Source organism: Bubalus bubalis, chromosome 1, assembly GCF_019923935.1.
Source record: "Bubalus bubalis isolate 160015118507 breed Murrah chromosome 1, NDDB_SH_1, whole genome shotgun sequence".
NCBI lineage: Eukaryota > Metazoa > Chordata > Mammalia > Artiodactyla > Bovidae > Bubalus > Bubalus bubalis.
The window spans coordinates 40,135,874-40,150,994 of NC_059157.1; the positions used below are offsets into that span (position 1 = coordinate 40,135,874).

The 15,121-nt window shown below is 40.8% G+C and overlaps 1 long non-coding RNA gene across 1 annotated transcript; it reads right to left on the reverse strand.

The window, feature by feature from the left end:
- Positions 1 to 1,145: 1,145 nt before the first annotated feature.
- On the reverse strand, positions 1,146 to 5,867 carry LOC123332601. Its single transcript, XR_006640784.1, has 3 exons — positions 5,461 to 5,867; positions 2,997 to 3,087; positions 1,146 to 1,207 (listed from the first exon to the last, which is right to left on the reverse strand). It is a non-coding gene; the product is annotated as an uncharacterized LOC123332601 (long non-coding RNA).
- Positions 5,868 to 15,121: the final 9,254 nt, after the last annotated feature.

Below are 15,121 nucleotides of genomic sequence, written 5' to 3' on the forward strand. Positions count from 1 at the left end.
CTGTATAGTCCATGGGGTCACAAAGAGTTGGGCACAACTGAGCAACTTTCACTTTCAATGTATATATAATGATAGCCACCTAAAAAAACTTTCAAATATATATATATGTATGTATGTATGTATATAGTATATATATATATTAGGCTTATATTTATGTATCTATGTGTGTGTGTATTAAGCTTCCCAGATGGCACTAATGGTTAAGAATCACCTGCTAATGCAGGAGACACAGGAGACATGGGTTTGATCCCTGAGTCAGGAAAATCACGCAGAGGAGGAAATGGCAACCCACTCCAGTATTCTTGCCTGGAGAATCCCATGGACAGAGGAGCCTGGTGGGCTACAGTCCATGAGGTTGTAAAGAGTCAGACATGACTAAGCACACACACAACACAATATATATATTTTAAAAGGAACAAAAAATAGAGTCAGTACTAAATTGTCTAGGTTCATTGTGTTTGCAAATCAGCCATCAGTGGACACAAAGCTGAGACAGCATCGTGAGTCAGCAGTGGTGATCAGCAGTGGTCCTGCTGGGGTAAGGAGATGGATCAGTGTGTTAACTGGTGTCCTAGGGAGCATTCAGGAAGGGTTGCGCCCAACCCTGGGTTCCTCTATGTCTTTTTTTTTTTTTTTTCAGTGTTATAGCTCCATTTTATTTAGAATATAGCAGGAGAATCCAAGACTTGAAGAGAAGAGAGTGGAGGAGTGCGTGGGGAGGGAGAAAGAGAGAGAGAGAAAGAGAGAGAGAGAGCGCGCGCATGCACGTGGGAGAGAGAGTCCGAGAGAAAGCACTTTGGCTCCTCCTTTTATATGTTTTTTCCTCCACCTGGGCCTGCCCTATGCAAATTGGGCTTAGCCAGGAGTGCTGTTTGTTCTGTTTGTTCTGCCTGAAGTCTTCACTCTGGTCCTCGGACCTTCCTTGTCTTTTAGCCACCGCCATTTTGGACTCCTTTTCCCTATTCTACCTACCTAACATTCCCCCCTCAAGAGATGGGAGGCCCAATTCTTTGGGAATAGGGGCATCGAGGTCTTTCTGGCTACTTCCTGCTGAACTGGGGCGGCGAGGGATATTGGGCCTCCCCCTCTTGCTAGTCTCAATCCTCAGAGTCCTTATAGCGGTGTCCAAGGGTGTGTGATATTTTCCGTGGTCAGCTGTAGTTTTATATCTTTGGTGAACTGGCACTGCATGTTGTAGCTTGTTGACCTGGGCAGAGACAAAACAGGTTAGACAATTGACAGTACATGGAATAATCATAAGCATCATCAATATAGCATAACAAGGACTAGTAGGGACATTGGTCAATTTTAAATTCACATGGCCAGGATGGCTCAAGTGCCTCCCTCTATGTCTTTACCATGAATGATCCATTCTGAAAAATCAAGAATTTGCTTGAATCACTATGTTGAAGGATATCTGTGACCTTGTCTTCTATTTGCCCAGTGAATATGAAGTTGACCATAAGTAGGTATATAAGGATTAAGAAAAATGCTGATGGGATAGGAGATGAAAGGGAAGAAAGTGAGGCAGAAACAAAGAAATCAGTGCCTTCATGATGGACTTTAAATTTGGTTCTGAATTCCTAGTGACCCAACTGTAAAAGGGACCAGCCCTTTTATAGGGCTGGCATCCACAAAAAAATCCTACTCCTGGCTCCTCAGAAGAAACACCTGCCTCAAGAACCTGAAAGGTTTCTCACACAGAAACATTTATAATGGGCCCTGTATAGTGTCTGCAGGTCTGAGTGGGACAACGCTTGCCAATATGCAAAAATGTTCTAAAGCAGGGATGTTTTTAAGGGAATCCAGCTGGTAAAATTCAAATTTCATAGGTTCTTTTTGTTAAACCCAATCTGGCTAAAACAAGCACTTGTAATTTGATTGACCATGGTTTTTGCTTTTTAAAATTTTAAAGCTTTATGGATTCATGAAATATAAAAGCAGTTTTTGGAGGAATATGATGGAGTGATCAATAAAGGTTTTAAAGCATAAAGTATGTTACATTAGAATAAAATTACATGGTTAAGTGGAAGAGAACTGTAAGTTCAATGAGGAAAGGTGCAATCTATAATTTCTTCCTCCTAAAGAAGAGTTTGTTCCTATTCTTAAACGGAAGATAATGAGTTTCAAATTGCATTGTTGTTTAAATTTCACTGGATAATTAATGAAAATACCAGTCTTATTTTTAAATGTTGATATTTGCTGCATCAGAAATTATATCCTTTGTAATGATTTCAACTAATTAGAAGTATTTTAGATTCAAATTAAATAGTGTGAATGTATAGATCCATCTCTAAAATTATTCTACAGTTTGTAATAATAAAAACTTTTGTTATAGAGAGCATTTGCTATCTCAACGATATCCAGTAATATCACGGCTGATTTCATGTGAGTAGTTTTTGAAGTGTCACACAGCTCTGTGAAACTAGTGTGATGTGACAGAAAGTGTGTGTGTGTGTGTGTGTGTGTGCGCGCACACGCGCATGCGCACGCATAGGGAGAGAAGGGTGCATCTGACTGAGATAAGGTAATGTGAGTACACTCTCCACACAGCACGTGAAGTGGAGACCCACCTTATTGGAGTGGTCAGTAGTCACATGGGGATATTTAAATATAAAGAAACCAAGAACTGAAATTAGAAACTTAGTTCTCCTGCCACACTAGTCAAGATCAAGGGTTCAGTATCTAAATGGGCCTAGTGGTTGCCCCATTGGATGGCCAAGAGGAAACATTCTCTCACTGTGGGTGACATTCACCCATTGAAAAATGGGTGAATTTCACAAATACTACTTTTTTCCAAAGGACTTGACCTCAGCAGCCTGCATCTTAGTTCAGTTCAGTCACTCAGTTGTGTCTGACCCTTTGCGACCCCATGGATTGAAGCACGCCAGGCCTCCCTGTCCATCACCAACTCCTGGAGCTTGCTCAAACTCATGTCCATTGAGTCGGTGATACCATCCAACCATCTCATCCTCTGTTGTCCCTTCTCTTCCCACCTTCAATAATTCTCAGCATCAGGATCTTTTCAAAGGAGTCAGTTCTTCGCATCAGGTGGCCTAAGCATTGGAATTCAGCTTCAGCCTGCACCTAGTAGGAGATCACATCGTGAGGGTTTTGCATTACACCCTTGGGGACGACTCATGCACTTTCAGCGTGTGGTGGTGTTGACAGACTTTAAGGACAATGTGAAAAAATGATATATGGGCAGATTTGGGAGCTATACTTCAGCCAAAATGCTAAAATTGAGCTTTACCTTATCTTTTTTTAGATGGAATATTTCTGAATATATCACTTTTTTTTAAGAATCAGAAAAACCAGGCATTACACGTCAGTATTTTTTATGTATTATATTACTTAATGTCCAAAATGAAAACATCATAGTGACGGTTGGAAATCACTCATCAAGTCCTCTCATCTAAATGTATGGTTTTTTGATTTGTTACTAAATCATTTTCCTTGATTGAGTTTTGTCTTAAATGAAAGGTGGTGTGATATATTCCAATTTGATACAAATTGTACTCATTTATTCTAAGTGAAAATTTTAAAACTTTCCATGAGTTGTTATGAAAATTATTGTTTTTGAATATTTTGCAATGAAGTCTCTCATTTTGAAAAGCACAAATGAATTTAATTAGTTGAGCGTATTAACAGTGATTAGAATAAAAAGCTCTTTGAGTAGGACAAAAGTAAATCAAAGAAGTTTTTAGGTTATAGTTGGAAGACTTAGAAATATCATTTAAAATAGAAAATATAAAATTAATGTATAAACAGTATTTGACCCACTGTACAGAAGAAAATTTCTGTTGCCATGTGGTAAGAGAAATATCTGGTTGCATTTATATCAAAGGTGAGATATTGACTGAGGTTATTAAGGTCAATACTTATCTCAAGTGAAGAATAAATCTTGAGTTTTTCATTGACTCAAAATATCAGTACATGTTCACTAACAAAAACAATAAAAGTGTACTGTAACCATGTTTTAATATTTTCTTATAATAATGACTTTTGGGAGAGATTGCTATTTCTCTGACCACAGTTTTGAAAGAAATCAAATCGATCAAGTTGCTAGGGCAAGGAACTTACCGTGGCCAGTCTGGACTTGTCTTTCTTTGCTATTGCTCTTATTTTCCTTTACTTTTTACGTGTATCCTATAAGAGAAGGTGCTTTTGCCCATGCCTGTGGGTTAACTGTGTATTTTTGTCTAGAGTAAGCAAGTGGTAATTTTGTAGGAAGGAAGAACAGTTTCCCACAGGGGATATAATGACCTCCAAGTGTTCCAGATGGACCACTGATGTGCAGAAGGGCTTCTGGGAGGTGGTGTTGAGGTGTCAGCTGATTCTCTAATTTGATGCAAGTGCAGAAAAAGGTCTGTGATTTAAAATTGTGCAGGATGTGAGCCATGCCTTCAGCTTGCCTTTCATTGCTCAGGTGAAAATAGATTGTCATGTGCCAGAAAGGGTGCATAACTGTGTGTGTCTGTGTGTGTGTGTGTGTGTGTGTGTGTGCGTGTATGCGCCTGTGCATGCCCCTGTGTGCACAGGCTTGGCACAGAATACGGGATGGATGGATTATGCTCTCTGCCTTTGCAGATCTGTTTTCTCTGGATAGTTTTCCTGTTTCTTTTGGTCAGGTTGGAGAAGGACTGCCCGGTTCATAGACACAGTTGCATCCTCTGCTGTTGGTCCCCTTCAATCCTATATCAATCTCACCTACAAACATGATGTGTCCATGGCACTGGGCTGATGACTTTACTCTCAGAGACAGTTTGGAGCAACAAATGCTCAGGAATTTCTGTTACTCTGCAGACAACCAGATGTGGACCTTGGCTGAGCCCTGCCAACCTCTGAGGATATAAGTAATTTGAAATTTTATACCTTACCCTTTAATCACTGCCTTATCCATTTGCTGGTAATCCCCACATTATGAATTTTCTTATATCTCCTGTACTCTGACTAGGAATTAAGGCTGTGAACACAGCAGACACCACAGTGACAGGGGATTATTATTGATGACGTTGCTAGCAGTTCTTCATCATGAGTGGTCGAATCCTATTGCTCTGGCCCCTTCATCAATGAATTACATTCCTCTCCTTATAATTGGTAAATTATTCATCTTGAAGTCTCTTTTGTAAAAATGTTTCCAATATAAAACAGTTCTATGCCTAATTCATAGGTAGAAAGATACCATAAAAAACCCAACAAACCTCTTTGGCTTCAGGAGATCCATCAGGTTAGGGACCCAGCCTTTCCCATGACAGTATCTAGTTGCTTCTTGGGCATGCATTAATATTTTCTTTTAAGAAGGAGACCATTGGGTTTGTGGAATATTTACTGCTGTGTTTATGAAAAATGTCTTTCTTATGTTGGAGTTGAATTCTTTTTGGTTACCTTTTATTTAAACCTTCTGACCCAGTCATCTATGAACATCTATCAGGGATTGTCTCTGAATTGTCGGCTCACCGTGTCTGTTTCTCCTGCGTTCCTCTGGTTACTTCTGGCATTTCTCCTCTGGGTCAGTGCATTGAAGCCATCACTGTTTTTCCTTGTGGGAGGAAAGGTTTTCTTAACAACGTACTCAGAGTTTATCCTAGCAAACCAGCTGTTATTCAGGTGGCATGCCAGGAACTTCCATTGCCTTTCTTATATTAAGTTCCCCCTATTTCCCTTGGTCACATTTTCAGTTTGATGCCTGGCTACCCAGAATGAAGTCCACAGCTCCAAGGCTCCCTTGAAGTTAGATGGTGATGTGGAAACTTAGGGGCTTCCCAGGTGGCTCAGTGGTAAAGAATCCACCTGCCAATGCAGGAGACGTGGAGATGTGGGTTCAATCCCTGGGTCAGGAAGATCCCCTGGAGAAGGAAATGACAACCCACTCCAGTATTCTTGCCTGGAAAATCTCGTGGACAGAGCAGCCTGGCGGGCTACAGTTCATGAGGTTGCCAAGAGTTGGACACGACCTCGTGGATGAGCATATATGCCTGTTGTGATTTAACAGACAAGGGTTTATACCTGTAAATATTGAAAGGACACTAAAATATCTTCCTTAAAACATACCCGATCCACACCCCTGGCTCCTTTTTCATTGTTTCTCCACTGATCAGTCTGTAATGTGTGTAGAGGGGGTCAAGGCCAGGAATTCTGTTTTAGAAGCTGGTGAGTAACTGGCTGTCCTTGATAGAGAACAAATCTAGGGTGGTACAGAGCTGAGCTGGGAACCTGGGACCCTTAATGACTTGGTACAGTTCCACAAAATTCACAGAAGCCTATTTTTCTGTTCTGTTCACAGAAGCAAGAAAAAACTTGATACTATGTTCTTGCCACTCTCATTGTGTATTTTCTCTTATTTGCATCCAAACTTTCAGTCCTGGTAGTTAGATAATTTTTTTCTTGGACCAAATGAGACAGAAACAAGACTGTCTATTATCTTATCTAACACCACATATTTCAAACCTTCCTGTAACATTTCAGACAAGCAGTCTCCAAGCCCTGTTTGAATTTCATCTGTCATATGTACCCTCCATCTCCCTGGGTCAACTAATTGGTTTGAATTTCTTCCTCTAAGATAAAACAGAACTTAAGTAATCCATTCGATACAAAGCAGATATTTAAGAATCAAGGACAGCTGTCATGTCTCCTTTAAAATTCAAGCTAAAAATTCAGAATAACTTTAACCCTTTCAATTTCTTCCACCATTGTAGCTATGGTTACCTGGGCATCTTACAGTTGTGCTTATCTGATTTCTCAGCGTCTGCTGGTTAAAACTGAAAACCATTTTCTGGACCAAGTCTAATGGGAACCAAGGAGAAAGCATATATGCCTGTTCTCTTACTAGTACCAGGGTCTTCCCTGGTGGCTCAGATGGTAAAGAATCTGCCTGCAATGCGGGAGACCTGGGTTCCATCCTTGGAGCAGGAAGATCCCCTGGAGATGGGAATGGCTACCCACTCCAGTATTCTTGCCTGGAGAATTTCATGGACAGAGGAGTCTGTTCATGGGGTTGCAAAGAGTTGGACACAACTGAGTGACTAACACTTCCAGGCTTTCACTCACTATTATATTATCTTCTCATTGGATTAGAAAATGCCTCTGACTTCCTGAAGCAGGTGACGTGACAAAAATAAACGAACGGTCTTTCCCGCCTAAGTCTTCTTCTCTTAGAAACACGTGGTCTGTGTTTTACAGGTGGTCCCGCAGAGGGTAGGGACTGTTAATTACAGAATCTTAGGGTCAGGTTCCTCTGTCTGGTGACATTCCTGTCTCATCGTCTGCCTGTCTTTTGAGGTTAGTTTACTGATTGAGTTACCAAAAACTGTCTCCCTGATTTAAAGGTACATTGGATTCTGTTTTGATATCTGAAAGAATTTATTTTGTGTGACTCATCATTGCCTTCTTTCCTGGGAGGGTAGCCAACCTGGGGAAAGTGCGTGGGTGTCACAATGACAGTTTTCTTTGGGGGCACCCGTGCTGAATGGTCTTGCCGAATTAGTCACAGGTCATGAATAATCGTCAAGGATTCGATGCAGGTAATTAAATTGGAAAGGAGACCATCTCCTACAGCACTCACAGTTGGCGAACAGGAAAACAAGGCCCAAGAGGTGACGTGGGGAAATCACTTACTGTGTTGACAAGATCCAAGGGAGAGCAGAGAAGCCCTGACCTCAAGTTCTGTCACCGATTTCCTAACCTCTTGGCTGGTTCTGCAATGACTCTCAGAGACTCTCAGGCGGTGGGTGACTCTGGGCCTCCTGTTGACTCTTGCCACCTAACTGCTCCAGCCAAACTAAGTCTTATTTCTTGAATCTGTTTTATATTCTGAGACTGACTTTACAGATTTATTTGAAATTTAAAAGATAGTTTCACTGAAAAATCACTTGTTTGATAGAGTAAAACTTCAAATGAAACCTCTTATAAAATCAGTATAGATAAATTCATAAAATAGCAATAGGTACATGGAAAACTAAAGGAAAATCTAGTTTCTTCAACCACTAAAATTCATTAGAAGACATTTTGTGACTTATTGAGAAGGGAAGAAAATGCATTTGTACATCTTTGTTGGCATCAAAGGGAAAGAAAGTCTGGAACTGGGCTGTTGGCTTTGAATGGAGGCTGGAAGGCAGGGCAGAGCAGGTGACCTATAGTCAGCCCTCACCCCTATTGGGAGGTTGGAGGGGGCATTTAGTGTGTGTGCCTCCAGTGAGGGGACGGGCAGAAGAAGCAGGGCATTCCAGCCTGTGTTCGGTCCAGTTGACCTCTTTATATGTTTTCTAATAGATGATCCTCCTGGGAAGAAGCAGGCAGCTCTGACTAGTAAGCAGCCGCTTGAATGATATAACACCTTTCCCTAAATAATGTTATTAAATTACTGTTCTCCAGCAGAGCACGTCATAATGCTAACGTACCTGGACAGTTGAAATCCTGTCTCCGTGCTTTGAAATCAAAGAACTGTTACTGAATTAAGTCCTATCGACCGTGCTGGAGCCTTTGTGTGGCTGAGGCTCTCTGCCTCAGTGGGGAAGGTTTGTTTTTCCATTCTGGTTACGAATAATGAAACCGAAGCTGAGATGCATGCAGCACAAACTTTACTCATGGCCATAAAATGAAGAAGTGGGAACTTAGTTCACAGGCTAGCTTCTCCCATGTAGCCAGAGGGATTTGTAAAGAATAAAGACAGAGAGGAAGAAAGTGAAAATGTAAGTGTTAGTAACTCAGTCACGTCCTACTCTGTATAACCCCATGAACTGTAGCCCGCCAGGCTCCTCTGTCCATGGAATTCTGCAGGCAAGAACACTAGAGTGGGTTGTCATGCCCTTCTCCAGGGGATCTTCCCAACCCAGGAATTGAATCAGGGTCTCCTGTATTACAGGCAGATTCTTTACCATCTGAGCCACCAGGGAAGCAATGAAGGGGAATCATATGCATTTGTCTACAGGGCAAGGGGTGGGGCTTTTCAAGGCAGTGGGTGCCAGACCCATTTTATCCTTTTTTGATAATGGCCAGACCACAAGTAGGTATGCCATTTAATATGCTAATGTAGTAAAATCATATAAAGAGACTCAGGGTCTGTTAGAGGTCAGATTCATCTCCATCTTAGTCCCAGCTGGTTCCTTTTTTTTTTTTTGTTTGTTTGTTTGTAGCTTCCTTTCTTATCTCTGGACCCTATGACTTAAAGATCTGTGTTGACATCTGCTGGAGAAGGCAATGGCAACCCACTCCAGTACTCTTGCCTAGAAAATCCCATGGACAGAGGAGCCTGGTAGGCTGCAGTCCCTGGGGTCGTTAAGAGTCGGTCATGACTGAGTGACTTCACTTTCACTTTCATGCATTGGAGGAGGAAATGGCAACCCACTCCAGTGTTCTTGCCTGGAGAATCCCAGGAAAGGGGGAGCCTGATGGGCTGCCGTCTATGGGGTCACACAGAGTTGGACATGACTGAAGTGACTTAGCAGCAGCTGCTAAAAGTGGGGGTTGGTGGGAGCAAGGACCTAGCACAGCTGAGACAAGAGAACTATGGTTTTCATCCAGTACCTGTGCAACTTGGTGTTAAACGAGCCTTCTAGGTAATATGTTGAGTGTAGGTAAGAAGCTGGCATTGGTGTATTTGACAGAAAGCTTTACCTTCCTCGTGGTAGTCTCTGCAAACTCTCTCTGTAGACCTTTTCTTAAGACCTGGATGACATCTTGTAGACCTGTTTTCTTATGTACTTTTTAGGAGAGGCCAGAAGTCACAAAACTTTCAGCTTGTATTACCTAGGAGCTGTGACAGTTGTGGATTGTTATAAATTACGGGATGTCAACTGCAACTGGATCATGACAAATGTTACATTTAGCAAAATATTTTTAAAACTCTCTGCTTCTCAGTGTTGGCTGATTCCAACTTATTCAAATATGAGATATGAGACTACCAAGCATTGCTTACTTAAAAGGTTGAAGAAACTTGAATGTTTACCCTAAGGGTTTTGTATAATTGCATCCCATAGGAGATTTTGAGATGCCAATAAGAGCGTTTCTATAGATTGGGAGGTCTTGGGAGTCAGGAGTCAGTATGCTATTTCCTTCTCCTCTTCATCCAGTAGGAAGGGATAGATGATGGGTATTTATTTCTCCCTTAAGTCAAGTGAGATCCTTGGAGCACTAAATGTCTCCTCTGTAGGCTTCTCAGATGATGCTACTGGTAAAGAACCCGCCTGCTAATGCAGGAGATGGAGGGGATGCGGGTTTGATCCAAGGGTTGGGAAGATCCCTTGGAGGAGGGCATGGCAACCCACTCCAGTATTCTTGCCTGGGGAATCCCATGGACAGAGGAGCCTGATGGGCTATGGCCCATAGGGTCACAAAGAGCTGGACACAACTGAAGTGACTTAGCATGCACACACTGTAGGTTTAGAGTCATGGTGTGCTGAGGGAATGATTGTGTGGTTAGATTCCCTGAGTTTAGAGTGAGAAGGGCCTGCTCATCCATTGAGATTGAATGCTTAGTGTTTGTTTGGGTAAAGAGTGTAGAAGTATTTTGAGTAGAATGTGAAATCCTGTCTAGAAGGGCAGCCTTGAGCTGCAGAAGAAGTGGCCACCAGATTCCTAGAGGTGGAGCTATAGAATTCTAGCTGGGGAGAGCTTTTCTGTAGCTTCAAGTGAGCTACTTTTCCAGTGTTAGGAGAATGGAGAGGTGCTCTGAAGAACTGATGAAAACTCTCCATGAGGAATGGTCAAGTACATGGATGTACTAGCTCCAGAGAATGCATGGCTGGCTCACCACCATGCCCTGCTGTGACCTCTGAGGGGTAGTGACCATAATTATCAAGCTGGTGGAATTCTGGAGAAGAGAAAAGAAGATAAGCCAGCTCAGGATCAAAATGATTGGCTTACTCAGCCCAGAGCCTATAAAATAAAGAGGTTGAAAATTTGCTTTCAAGTTTGATTACCATAATTCTAATGACCATAGACTGGAGGTATTTATTATTTTATTATACATTTTAATTGTAACCATAGTCTAAGTGTATCTATCATTTTATTATAAACAGAAACTCTGTTTTTTAAATGCAACTAATCAGAGAACTGTTTTTATTTTTTACCAAAAATGTTATGAAGCTTGCCCTAAATTTATCCAGAAACAGGGAAACTTTACCATATTGGCTTATAGTTAAATGTATTTACACATAAAAATATTGCCTTTAAAGGTAAATTATATTCTACCGATTCTTGAAAGCCCCTTTCAGCTTCAAATTCCTATGATGTTAATATTCTTCCCTCCTTTCTTATGCAATTCAATTTTCTTTTTTGAGAATTTTGAGTGAGGTAGGCTGTCTTTATCACAGAGTCTGCTATAAGAGTTTATTGTGTACAATTCCACAATGTTTAAATGTGATGCCTTTTATTAATGTATACTTTTATATGCAATTTAAAGTTGAATTGATATTATTTTTCCTGAAAAGGAAGTTAGTTTAAAGTGTACAAGATTTATAAAAGTACTATATTTCATAATGGATCTTAGTAAACATAACTTAGCCAATTTTTTTGTACTAACACTCATGCTGAGGAAACACAAGCAGCAACTATAGAAATAAAAGTACTATCAAGAAATCAAAAAAATGATATTTAGAAATAGCTACAGAATTTTATGAAACAGCTCCTTGTCTCTATGGACTCCTGTGTATTTCAGAATGCAGGACTTTGAGTTTGAAGATGATGACAAAAGAACTCTGAAAATCAGGTTAAGGAAATTGGCAGAGCCAACCAAGTGATAGAATTACCTTAGCACAAAAAACACAAGTTTTGAGATTTTAACAATCCTATAATTGGCTCATATCCAGACTATGATTCATTTTACTTGTTACTGGTAGTGTTTCCATAATTTTTTTACCCTCAAAGATATACACCAGAACCTTAACTTTTCTGACCAAGGTAAATCAATTATCAAACTCAGCAAAGACAGAATCACAAAGAAAAACCACTGACGTCTAAAGCTGCAACCTTTGACCCTTGTCTGCAGCACAGAGGTAAAAAAAATAGAAGGCTGACTGAAAACGATAAAACCACTTTGGTGATCGCTGTGCATTTACCATGTTCTTTATTTCCAACACAGTACAATCTGATGAACGATGAAAGATGGGTTCTTCCACACTCTGGAATAGTATTGTGACTTTCCTTTACTGAGTTTCTCAGCAGCTCTTATACTTTCAAACCTGCTGATGTTATTACTATTTGTTTCATTTGGAGCAAACCTGAATTAATCCTTGTTAGGAAATTGAGGGTGAAGCTCTCTTCTTTCCATTTTTCCCAGTGATTTATTTATATTTTCTCTTTAGCTTCTCTTTTGAAGTATAAAATATACAGTAAAGAAGATTGTATTCTCATTTTTAATATAGAGCTCCATAAATTTGTCATTTTGACATTATGACAAAACATGATCCACTGGTAAAGGGACTGGCAAACCACTTCAGTATTCTTGCCTTGAGAACCCCATGAACAATATGAAAAGGCAAAAAGATATGACACTGGAAGATGAACTTCCCAGGTTGGTAGGTGCCCAGTATGCTCAATACTGGAGAAGAGTGGAGAAATAACTCCAGAAAAAATTAAGAGATGGAGCCAAAGTGAAAACAGCACTCAGTTGTGGACGTGACTGGTGATGGAAGTAAAAGCTGATGCTGTAAAGAACAATATTGCATAGGAACCTGGAATGTTAGGTCCATGAATCAAGGTAAATTGGAAGTGGTCAAGCAGGAGATGGCAAGAGCAAACATCAACGTTTTAGGAATCAGCGAACTAAAATGGACTGAAATAGGCGAATTTTAATTCAGATGACCATTATACCTACTACTGTGAGCAAGAATCCCTTAGAAGAAATGGGGTAGCTCTCACAGTCAACAAAAGAGTCCAAAATGCAGAACTTGGGTACATTTTCAAAAATAACAGAATGATCTTTGTTCATTTCCAAGGCAAGCCATTCAATATCACAGTAATACAAGTCTATGCCCCGACCAGTAATGCTTAAGAAGCTGAAGTTGAGTGGTGCTATGAAGACCTACAAGACCTTCTAGAACTAACACCCCCAAAAGATGTCCTTTTCATCATAGGGGACTGGAATGCAAAAGTAGGAAATCAAGAAACACCTGGAGTAACAGGCAAATTTGGCCTTGGAGTACAGAATGAAGCAGGGCAAAGGCTAATAGAGTTTTGTCAAGAGAACACACTGATCATAGCAGACACCCTCCTCCAACAACACAAGAGAAGGCTCTACACATGGACATCATCAGATGGTCATATCAGAATCAGATTGTTTATATTCTTTGCAGCCAAAGATGGAGAAGCTCTGTATAGTCAGCAAAAACAAGACTTGGAGCTGTCTGTGGCTTAGATCATAAACTTCTTATTGATGAATTCAGACTTAAATTGAAGAAAGTAGGGAAAACCATAGGCCATTCAGATCAGATCAGTTACTCAGTCGTGTCCGACTCTTTGCGACCCCATGAATCGCAGAATGCCAGGCCTCCCTGTCCATCACCAACTCCTGGAGTTCACTGAGACTCACGTCCATTGAGTCAGCGATGCCATCCAGCTATCTCATCCTCTGTCGTCCCCTTCTCCTCCTGCCCCCAATCCCTCCCAGCATCAGAGTCTTTTCCAATGAGTCAACTCTTCGCATGAGGTGGCCAAAGTACTGGAGTTTCAGCTGTAGCATCATTCCTTCCAAAGAAATCCCAGGGCTGATCTCCTTTAGAATGGACTGGTTGGATCTCCTTGCAGTCCAAGGGACTCTCAAGAGTCTTCTCCAACACCACAGTTCAAAAGCATCAATTCTTCAGCGCTCAGCTTTCTTCACAGTCCAACTCTCGCAACCATACATGACTACTGGAAAAACCATAGCCTTGACTAGACGGACTTTTGTTGGCAAAGTAATGTCTCTGTTTTGAATATGCTATCTAGGTTGGTCATAACTTTCCTTCCAAGGAGTAAGCGTCTTTTAATTTCATGGCTGCAGTCACCATCTGTAGTGATTTTGGAGCCCAGAAAAATAAAGTCTGACACTGTTTCCACTGTTTCCCCATCTATTTCCCATGAAGTGGTGGGACCGGATGCCATGATCTTCGTTTTCTGAATGTTGAGCTTTAAGCCAACTTCATTCAGGTAAGACCTAAATCAAATCCCTTAAAATTATACAGTGGAAGTGGCAAATAGTTTCAAGGGATTAGATCTGATAGATAGAGTGCCTGAAGAACTATGGATGGAAATTTGTGACATTGTACAGAAGACAGTGGTCAAGACCATCCCCAAGAAAAAGAAATGAAAAAAGCCAAAATGGTTGCTTGAAGAGGCCTTACAAATAGCTGAGAAAGGAGAAGCTAAAGGCAAAGGAGAAAGGGAAAGGTATTCATTTGAATTCAGAGTTCGAAAGAATAGCAAGGAGAGATAGGAAAACCTTCCCCTGTGATCAATGCAAAGAAATAGAGGAAAACAATAGAATGGGAAAGACTAGAGATCTCTTCAAGAAAATTAAAGATACCAAGAGAGCATTTCATGAAAAGATAGGCTCAATAAAGGACAGAAGTGGTTTGGACCTAACAGAAGCAGAAGATATTAAGAAAATGTGGCAAGAATACACAGAAGAACAATGCAAAAAAGGTCTTCATGACCCAGAAAACCACAATGGTGTGATCACTCACCTAGAGCAAGACATCCTGGAATGTGAAGTCAGGTGGGCCTTAGGAAGCATCACTACAAACAAAGCTAGTGGAGGTGATGGAATTCCAGTTGAGCTATTTCAAATCCTGAAAGATGATGCTGTGAAAGTGCCGCACTCAATATGCCAGCAAATTTGGAAGTCTCATCAGTGGCCACAGGACTAGAAAGGTCAGTTTTCATTCCAATCCCAAAAAGGACAATGCCGGAGCAGGTTCAAACTACCCCACAGTTGCATTTGCCTCACACGCTAGCAGAGTAATTCTCAGAATTCTCCAAGCCAGGCATCCATAGTATGTGAACTGTGAACTTCCAGATGTTCAAGCTGGTTTTAGAAAAGGCAGATGAACTTGAGTTCAAATTGTCAACATTTGTAGGGTCATAGACAAAGCAAGGAAATTCTAGAAAAACATATACTTCTGCTTTATTGATTACACCAAAGGCC